The following is an 8,559-nucleotide window of genomic DNA, read 5'->3' as shown; positions in this document are numbered from 1 at the left end:
CATATTTTTATTATTTGTGATAATTTCCAATATTTAATATTATAATATCAATATTCCAAATGTGTGTATGTGGTGTGTGTGTATGTGTGTGTGTATGTTTTTGTGGTTTTTGTGTGGGTATGCTTTGTGTGTACTTTGTAATGCTTGGGAAATCACACCATTATTTCACATATGCTATGTCAAGATTTCACCACTGAACTATACTGTGTAGTTATAATGTAAATAGTGTTTTAAATTATGACTTTTAAATTTTCATTCCTAGTATGTTTTTCAAAATTATATATGATAAAATGTGATCCATTTTCTATCCAAGTTAGCAATTTTTATTGTTATTTTATTGGTATTTAGAATATTTCCACTGCTTTTTCACTTCCATATTCTTGTGTTTGTTATTGATAAAGGCTTTACTTTGCTTCTTTTCTCTCTTCATTCTGTTTGCCTTTAGAGTTTACCTATTGTTTCCTTTATTTCTTTGGAAATTAATTATCATATTCCTATTACAGTTTGTTTACATTGTAAGAGGTCTATACAATGCTTTACTTTCTATTTTATTTTCCCCATCTTCTCTGACTCTCAGTCCACACTATTAGGTGGATTAAAAAGAAACTTGATTAAGGACACTGATTATTTTCCTCCTTCTCTTCTCTGAAGTCTTTCTGTTTTTGAAAAACAATAACAATGACATACAGCTCGTAGGTGGACCCTCATTCTATCCCCTCTCACTCTCCTCTGTAGTACAGCTCAAGTCGTTATAATTCAACTTTATTATGCTATAGTGTTAACTAAATCTTAACTCATTCCTAAATTAATTTTAGTTGTTTTAAGCATTTTCTAAAGACATTTTTCCCTATATAATATCTTGAGTCTTGTGTTTTCACAAGGTGCAAAATATAAGTGACTATCAAACATCTAGATATCTGTAGAATGTTGGTCCACCTGCTCAATAAACTTGTATATAAATTCAAGGAAGACAGGTCAGTCAGAACAATCTTGTAAAATGGTGTAGCTTGAGCACTCATACTAGATTTGAATCTTATTACCATGTTTTTTAGTGAAAGAACCGACACATAGAAGAATGTAACAGATTTGTCAAAAATAAATTCTTAGTTTTATTGTCAATAGATTTTGAAAAGGATGCCATAACTTAATGAAATAAAAATAGAATCTTAAATGGGTGTATTGGTACTACTGCCTCTCTAGTTTTAAAGAATGAACTTAGACTACTACCTCAAAACTTATACAAAAATTTAAAATAAAAAAATGATTATCAAACTAAATGTTAGTTGTAAAAACCTACAATACATAAATGTAAAAATTCATGACAATGGATCAGTAAAAGTTTCCAAAAATTTGACACGAAAGCACTAGTGGTTAAAGAAAAGCAAGAATAAACTAATATCAAGGGATAACCTTTCTTAATTCCATGAAAGTAGTGAGAACATATCCAACAGATAGAGGGCACATAATTGTTAATGCTACAATGTTAATGCTACAATGATCCTGAATCTTAAGTACTTTTATATCTTCTCATTCTGTATAAATTTTTCCTCAACAGGATATTCCTATAAAGAACATATGCAAATTAATAGTCAATAGGAGGTGCATATGAATTAAGCTCCTATTTAGTATCTAAGAAAAAAGAAAAAGAAAACTCACTAGTATGACCATAATATAAAAAGATGACACAAAATATAGTAATGCATTTGTGGAGAAATTGATATGCTCTGCATAGTAGAATGGTTTGTGTAATACTGCAGTCATTTTAGCAAGCACATTTTCAAGTCTTCAAAAGGTCAAAGAGAATTGTATATGTTCTAGCCATTACAATTCTATGTATGTAAAAAAATTGTATGGATCAGGTATGTAGTTCATTGACAGTGCACTTCAACAGTATGAGTGAGAACCTGGAAATAATTCCCCAAAACAAATTTTGAAAAGACACCCTATAGAAGATGTATGCAGGACAAATTCCGGTAACTCAATTTTATATCTATTTTAATATCTGTTCTAAAATTTATAGCATTTCTATTTGTAAAAATTAGGCTTGGAAAAGCTATGATTGTACAATTCACTTCCAAAGCAGTAAAATGTATACAATGAAAGGAGATAATATAATGCATGCGAATTTCATATCAGCAAAAAAATAAAACTATAGTTAAAAATTATTCACACAAAATCCAAAATACTTAAAAAGATGTTTTTGGTGTTGGCTAAAAATTCTTTGTAAACTACAGCTTCTAAAAAAAGATGTGATTTCTGTTTTTTTTTTTTTTTGAGTTTTTTTGTCTGTTTTTTGAGTTTATGCAGAGATAACCCAATCAAAAAATGTATGTGATAACTGGAATATCTAGGAATTATACATCACTTGTATGTAATTGATAACCTTTTCTGGAAGAAACTTTTAGCAAATGATAGAAAACACAAATCTGTGCATCTGCATTTTATGATAGCCATATGTTACTTGCTCAATACATTTGCTTTTCTCTACTTTGCTAGAAAAAAGTATTCTCAGGATAAGAGCCAATAAAGTGAAAAGACATAATCATCTTGGTTTATTTGTGACAAAAACAAATGAAATAAAACAATTCAACTTATTATTAGTAGTAGTATCTATGACGATGATCCTGAATGCCAACATCCATTGAATTTTTGGAATTTTAATTTCTACTAATATATGAAAATTAGAATAAGAAAACAAATATAGTCTTAGAGCAAACCAGCCTTGGAATAATTTTCCTAATTGTTTGAAATTACAAAATAATTAATACCATTAAAATTATCCTTTCCTATGGAAATCATTTAAAATTTTATCATTTATTATAATTAAAATACCAAGCAAGAGTAATTTTACAGAATAATTACAAATATTTTATTACTATCATAAAATAGAATAAAAGACCAGTCCCAATATATTATCATTATTTTTAATTTCGAGTCATTACCTAAATATCTTAAATAATCTAAATAGTCATGTCTTTAACCTAGACATAAATATTCTATACTTTTTTACCTAACATTTTTCATGGGCATGTGTTCGTGTTTCTAAAAAATGCTCACAGCAGGTAAAACATGCTTCTGTGAAATTAATGTGATATATTTTGTTGTTGTTCTTGATGTTGATTGCAAGGTTAGGCATTGTCCCTAAGCCATTTTGTGCTCAAAGCCAACACTCTACATCTTGAGGCATAGAGCTAATTCCTGTTTTTAGTGGTTAATTGGAGATAAGGATCTAACAAGTACTTTTCTGTCTGGGCTAGATTCGAACACAATTCTAAGACCTCATTTCCCAGAATAGCTCGAATTATAGGTGTGAGTCACTGGCACTTGGTTTAATGTATTTTTTAATTTTAATTATGCTTCAAGATTTTTGTTTCTCTATAATATGCATCATTCTACACATACATTTAGATATATGTACCTATTTCTGATGACAAATAATCTCTAAAAATGTATGTCTTTCTACACATAATATATATATGTATATCTATCTATCTATCTATATATATATATACAAATATATTTCTGAAGACAGACTCCCTCTAAAACTTTTTATGCTACTATTTTTCTACCTTTTTATTTCAAAGATATACAGTGTATTTTTCCAAAAGTTTCCCAGAATAAAATAAGTAATATTTGAATGGAATATAGCGTTTATTACGTTTAAGGGAATTTTAGATATACACATAATATTGTAGTAATATTTACAGTATATTACTTGAAATAATTCTGTTCAAACTTTTAAATATTTGTGTGTAGTAGTGGGGAGAGAGGAAGTTAATTCATACTGCTTAGGAAATTGGAAAACTTCAAAAATCTATTCTATAATTTGTTATAAGCACATAGCCAAGCTACCTGTTATGGTTTAGTTATTTTTTGTTTCTTTGTTCAAAATTTTAATATGGATGCATGCACAGTGGTAACATTAAAATTATTAATCAAAAGACAAATAATCGGAAAATCACAGATACATATCAGAGTTTCAATAGTTATCACTTATGATGCTAATAATTCTGATGAGGATAATGATGACCACAGTATACCCTGATAATGACAATATTGTGATTGAAAAGGAAAAAAAAAACTTTACACATTTTGAAGCTGTATTTCCCACATTGAATATATAGTAATAAATAGCGTTGGATTACATACAATAAGAATAACAAGAGGAGAGTTTAAATATTAAGAAATACTATCACATAAACAGGTAGAAAAAACCCTAATGTTATTCCTACAAGTCTCTCTAATGTATACACACTTTTCTTGGTGGTATTAATTTCTTATAAACAAACTTAATTATTTCCACATTTTGATGGGCTAAGATGTAGTTTTCAGCTTAGTGTGATTAGTTCAAAAATATTCTCATATAGATACTATTCAATAATCAATGTTTCCAATGATATATTAAGGGTATGTTTTCAATACATCTGAAAAAACATGACACTCTTTACACAGTACTACTTACATATCTGTAGTTACCTTAAAAGGAAATAGACCTTAGAGACAGGAGGTGAAATTTATTTTTATTTCTGCAGGAAACAATTTGTGACTTTATACCAACAAACTGAATTTGATTCTTTCCTTATTTGTAAGGTAAGCTGGAAAATGTAAGGACTCTTCACTTTTCTTTTTTCTTGCTCTAGAAATCAACACATATATTGTTCATTATTTCTGGTATATTACATCCATTTATAGATGAGAAATGTAAGGCCAACAGTCAATGTAGTGAGTAAATGATACTAGAATTTGTATCTGTGTTCTTCACTCTCTGTGCTTACAAAGAGAGTAATTTGGTGATGGAGAGGACCAATATGAAAAGACTATGGGGAAAAAGCATAATTTGGAAATGGTTGTTTTAGGACTAGTTGACAGTGTTGATTAAATGAAACAGGATGGTGTCAGGTGCATAAAAAGGAGTATATAGAAATCATTTGAGTAGAGGCTGGGAAGGTGGCTCAGTGGTAGAGCGCTTGCCTTGCATGCATGAGGCCCTGGGTTCGATTTCTCAGCACCACATAAGCAGAGAAAAAAAAGCCGGAAGTAGTGATGTGGCTCAAGTGGTAGAGTGCTAGTCTTGAGATGAAGAACTGAGGGAAAGCGCCCAGGCCCAGAGTTCAGGCCCCACCACCCGACCCACCCAAAAAATAGAAATCATTTGTGTTACAGAAAGAGAAAATCTTGATCAACTTATCTAATGGGAAGGAGTAGAAGGGTAAGAAGAAATCTAAAAATCTAATGTGCTTCCGCACGTTTGGCTGGCAACTGTGTTAGTGCTACTCTTAGTTATAAGGACCACAGGTGGAAATGATAGATTTAGGGGAAAAAATCTGATAGTTCTAAAGTTTAGATGCAAAGATGGGTCTGTTTAGACATCATCAAAATATCCATGACCATGAATATGAAAAAGAATAATAAAATTGGGGATACTATTGAAGGGAAAAGGAAAAGGAAATTCTGACACAAGTGTGAGCAATGTGGGCACCACTGTAGACAAGATTGGGAGAAAGAGATAAATAAGGAAATAAAAAACTAATAAACACAAATTTACAGAAGTAAAGGAAGGAATTTGCAAGAAGATATTGAAAGAAATATGCTATTTGGATTTGAAAAGTAAAAGGACATAGACAAGTTCAATAAGAACATTGTTTTGGTCAAAGTCATATTGATAAAATTTTGGGATAGGAATATGAAGACATATTATTATGGATCCATAAATTCAACAGATCCTGTTGATTTTAAATGTTGGGAACCAATGCTTTTATCCTGACCTTAGAAGAATTATACATATATAACTGTCATGAACTTTACTTATACATATTGTGTGAATATTTTTGAAGACTTTGTTTATTCAGGAGTTTATACATTGAACTACACACAGAGAAGCATAATTTGTCCTACAGTTCCAATGTGTGGCCCATCTATCCACATCAGTTTGGGATTTTATTGAAATATCTTTAGATATGTTTGGATGTCTTATCAGCCTATTCATTATAAATGTAGGGCAAGTAACACTAAGTATTAGGTTGAGCATACATCATTACTGATGTGACTGAATGCCGCGGACCGGCTCTGTCGGGACAACGGAGGACACCTAGTGGAGGAACTGGAATAGGTGGGGAGATGGCAAACAGACAACTCACACACAAGAGGAGTGGATGCTGAGTGCGATTTAATGCAGAGGATAACAAACTTTTATAGCAAAAGTCTCCATGAGAAAGGGCAAAAGGTTACACAATCTTCATTCTTGGATGGTCACCAGCTGGTCGCCTGATAGGCACTTGTTTCCAGCTTATATCTATTTTTAAGAAATACAATGGGTTTCGATGTTTATCATCAATTAACCATTACTTTTTTCTATAGAGGCCTTAACTATCCCATGAGATCTTTCCTGTTCCTTCTTTAATAGTAAGTACCACAGAGGCCTAGATCTAGCAAGTCTCTTAGTAAATGAAAGAGAGTAACAGGAAGTTCTTTCTCCTAAGAAGTTATCCCAGCAATTGCCATACATTCTTCCTGTTCTAGCCGTGCCTAAAGCTTCTTGTAAATCTCTTACAAACAATTCCTTCTGCTGAAATGGCATCATGAAACCCCAATATTTTTATATTTACTTATGACTTGTCTATTAGCCTCCATAAGAGGGGCTTTCAGGGTAGCATTTAACTCTGGTGAGTTAGTCATATGTTTAAGACACTCATCAGATGTTGGAGTCATCAACACTCTTAAGAAAGAGCCTTGAATAAGGGAACGTTGAGCATGAGTAAGTACAATGAGCACCAGGAAGAGTAAAAGATTAATAGGCACTCCTATACAGTGAAGAAAAGAAAAACAAGAACAGAAACACATCTTTCCCAGGGGCTTGCCAGCCATTCCAGGAGGTCGGCCTCTTTGAAGCCCCATTCTCTGAGGTAGACTTCAGTGAAGTCCCATTCTCAGAGATAGGTCTCTGTGAAGCCCCATTCTCTGAGGTAGACTTCAGTGAAGTCCCGTTCTCAGAGATAGGTCTCTGTGAAGCCCCATTCTCAGGTCTGAAAGCAGGTTTCCCATGCTAAGCAGACTCCACCGGAGTAGGCGTGGCAACTGAAGACTCCTCAAATTGATTCTTCTTTAGAATAGAAAATGCCTCACTAGCCATTGACACATCATAACTGCCATATACTCTATTTAACTCTAATTCTTGTTAGGGATATCTCCATGGTGAAATAACCCTGTCAATCAACCTGCCACAAATTCTTATATGTAGAGAATGCTTTTATAAACTTCAATCTTTTATTGAATGGACGAGTTCAGACTTTACCCTCAGCAGTATGACTGAATGCCTAAAAAGATAAGACATTTTGCTTTAATGCCTTTTTTTCATTTTCTCATACCCATTGGCAAGTAGGGAAGAATTCTGATGTAACAATAATACAATGGTGACTTGTACTAACACAACATCTAGGATCTAGTGTTAATTCGGATACTTACTAATTAGCTCTAGATTTTGTGTCTATTTATATTTCTCATGGGAAAACTAATGAGTTCCAAGGAAATTGACCTAAGGAGACTTTCAATTCTAATATCAGTTTGTCTCAAAATGCTTTAAATTCTACATCCTCTAATGTGGGCATAGGTTTACAAATTGGAACTTTTCTCCTTAAAGAGTGAGAACTACCCTATTGCTTATTAGGGACAAAGTACTTTCATACATAGACTGGTCTTGTGCAAACAAGAAGTGGTAGTTGAACAATGTTCTTAGCAGTTTATATAGACGAAATGGAAATAGAGCAACTATGAACTCAAAACGAATGTGCAAAAAAGCGAGAGGTACAAAGTAGAATGTGCCAAGGAAATGCTGAAGTATAATTTCAGCTTAAGAAAAAGTAGTTGTATATCTTGGGGAAAAACTGCTTTAAACTCTTCTGGGATAATTGTACAAGTAGAAGTCCCTAACTCTGACTCTAATCAGCCACGTCATCATCAACTTAGGGACTATTTTCCAAGTGCAAAGTGAGAAAAAGGGGGCTCATCATAGTTAGTGTTCAGGTTGAAGTAATGGAAATAACATAATTTTTCCTATAAGACTTCACTTATTTTGGAGGGTTAAAGTAGGAAAAACCCAAGTAAATATTTTGCATGTACCTAAATTAAGTGGGACATAGTATATTACTCTCTTTTTAACTGGGAAGTTGTACATTATGGCATTTTACACTCTAACTTGGGACAATGATCTGCTGTCAGTCATTTTCTTCCCCCTCCCATTTTTTGCCCTTCCAATTACATAATTTTTATTTAAAGAGACATACTTGAGCTTGCATTTCTAAATCCTTCAAAATTATCTGAACTAATTCATACTTCTGGCAGCCTCCTATATCTTTCTCAAGGGAATATTTTGTCACTACCATTTTAACCCATACGATATTGGATATCTTCCTGCCTAATTCAGTGCAAGATATACATTAGACTCATCCAGATATCCCAACACCTGTACCAACATGAAATCCTATCTTCATAAAAACCATGATTTTATAATATCTGGGGAGGTGGCATCTGTCATGTTTTAAATCAATATGCCTCTCAGTAGAT

Source organism: Dipodomys spectabilis, unplaced genomic scaffold (genome assembly GCF_019054845.1).
Source record: "Dipodomys spectabilis isolate Male_0828 unplaced genomic scaffold, ASM1905484v1 ptg000084l, whole genome shotgun sequence".
Classification (NCBI taxonomy): Eukaryota; Metazoa; Chordata; class Mammalia; order Rodentia; family Heteromyidae; genus Dipodomys; species Dipodomys spectabilis.
This window is presented reverse-complemented; position numbering follows the sequence as displayed.